General features: G+C 45.9%; 1 protein-coding gene across 1 annotated transcript in view; it reads left to right on the top strand.

Moving 5' to 3' along the window:
• The window catches only part of TKTL1 (transketolase like 1), a 24,851-nt gene that overhangs the window by 1,945 nt on the left and 20,533 nt on the right, over positions 1 to 2,373 (top strand). The window lies entirely within an intron of this gene.

The raw sequence follows: 2,373 nt of genomic DNA, 5'->3' as shown, positions 1-2,373 counted from the left end.
GAGTGCAGGAGGCAGGAAGGGCGGAGAAACACGAGTGCACGAAGGGGAAGGGGCAGGCGGAGAAGCACGAGAGCACGAAGGGGAAGGGGCAGGTGGAGAAGCACGAGTACAGGAGGCGGGAAAGGCCAAGAAGCACGAAGGCAGGGGGAGGGGAGAGAAGCAGGAGCGCAGGAGATGGGAAGGGCGGAGAAGCACGAGTGCAGGAGGAGGGGAGAGCGGAGAAACCCCAGTGCACGAACTGGAAGGGGCAGGCTGAGAAGCATGAAGGGAAGAGGCAGGAAAGACGGAGAAGCACGAGGGAAGGAAGAGGGGCAGGCGGAGAAGCACGAGTGCAGGAGGTGGGAGGGGCGGAGAAGCACGAAGGGAGGAGGAGGGGAGGGTGGAGAAGCATGAGTGTATGAAGTGGAAGGGGCAGGCAGAGAAGCACGAGTGCAGGAGGGTCGGTGGGAGGCACAGCAGATAGAGAAGCTGACTCCTCGCTGAGCAGGGAGGCGGATTGTGGGGCTTGATCTCAGGACCCTGGGATTGTGAACTGAGTTATTTAGGTGACCTGAAACAAGTTGTACTTTAATTGATTTATTGGCGTAGTTTTTCATGGTACCGCGTAGTCCTTTTTATTTCTGTACAATGGTAATACTGTCTTTTCATTTCTGAAATAAAATCTGTAATTTCACTGGACGCTTAGGTGGCTCATTAACTGTTTTCCATTCAGGTCATGATCCCAGGGGCCAGGAATTGAGTCCCACGTTGGCCTCCTTGCTCAGCAGGGAGGCTCTTTCTCCCTCTCCCACTGCCTGCCCTTCCCCCTGCTTGTGCATGCTCGTCCTTGCACTTGCTCTGTCAAATAAATAGTTTTTTTTTAATTAGTAATTTCAAATCTGATTTAGTACATATTTTTGAAAGATATTTATTTATTTACTTGACAGAGATCACAAGTAGGTGCGGGGGTGGGGGGGTGGGGGGTGGGTGGAGCAGGCTTCCTGCTGAGCAGAGAGCTTGATGCAGGGCTCACTCCCAGGACCCCGAGATCATGACCTGAGCCAAAGGCAGAAGCTCAACCCACTGAGCCACCCAGGCGCCCCTGCTTTAGTACATTTAAAAACTAAATTTTTTTGGTTTTAGTCTAGCAGAAAGATTTGTTAATTTGTTGGTTTCAAAGAACCAACCTTTGTTTTTGTTTTTCTTGTGGTTTTCTTGGTCTCTCTGTTCTAACCTTTATTATTCTATCTGGTGTCTTTGGGTTTACTTTTTCTGGTTCTTAGGTTGTAAAGTTAGGGGTTTGACTTGAGATCTTACTTTTTTAATGTAAGCACTCACAACTGTCAATTTCTTAGCACTGCTTTTGCTGTATTCCATGAAATTTGGTACGCTGTGTTTCTATTTCCATTTTTCTTTAAGTATTTTCTAATTTCTCTTGTTTTCTTCTTTGACCCATTGGTTAAGAGTGCAGTGCTTAATTTCCACAAATGTGTGCATTTTCCAATTTTCTTTTATTGATTTCTAATTTCTGTATTAGTGGGATAGAATTTTCTGCATGGTATCTTTTTTAAAATCTTGTTTTCCATCCTGAGCTTTGATATTAAAAGTACAGTTTACATGAGTTAAAGACCTGCATGTTTTGGGATTTTCTTTTACACTTCTTGCTTTTTTCATCTTCAAAATTAATAGTGGTTTGGCTTTGTACAAGATTTTTCTAGTAATTTTTATCCATTTGAATTTTAAAGATACCTAACAATTTTTAAAACCTTACCCACTTAGGGGCGCCTGGGTGGCTCAGTGAGTTACGTGGCTGCCTTCGGCTCAGATCTTGATCCCAAGGGCCTTGGATCAAGCCCTGCATCAGGCTTCCTGCTCCACAGAGAGCCTCATTCTCCCTCTCCCTTTGCCTGCCACTCTGCCTGTTTGTATTCTTTCTCTGTCAAATGAACAAAATATTTTTATTTATTTTTTTAAGATTTTTATTTATTTGACAGAGAGATCACAACCAGGCAGAGGCAGGCAGAGAGAGAGGGGAAAGCAGGCTCCCCGCTGAGCAGAGAACCCAATGCGGGACTCAGTCCCAGGACCCTGAGATCATGACCTGAGCTGAAGACAGAGGTTTAACCTACTGAGCCACCCAGGCACCCCATGAACAAAATCGTTTGAAAAGAACAAAAACAAAACCTTATCCATTTAGGGAATACCTGCAAGGCAAAAGGTTTAAGTCTCCATTTTCTAATAGTGAACTTTGAAAGAAGAGATTGTTAACATACGTGAGCTGGACCTGGGATCTCATCCCACATCGGCCTCCTTGCACGGCAGGCAGTCTGCTTCTCCCTCTCTTTCTGCCTGTCACTCCTCTTGCTTGTGTTCTCTCTCCCAGCCACCTCCCAC

Source organism: Mustela nigripes, chromosome X (genome assembly GCF_022355385.1).
Source record: "Mustela nigripes isolate SB6536 chromosome X, MUSNIG.SB6536, whole genome shotgun sequence".
Lineage (NCBI taxonomy): Eukaryota > Metazoa > Chordata > Mammalia > Carnivora > Mustelidae > Mustela > Mustela nigripes.
Note: the sequence above shows the minus strand (reverse complement) of the source record. Positions and strands in the feature narration are given on the sequence as shown.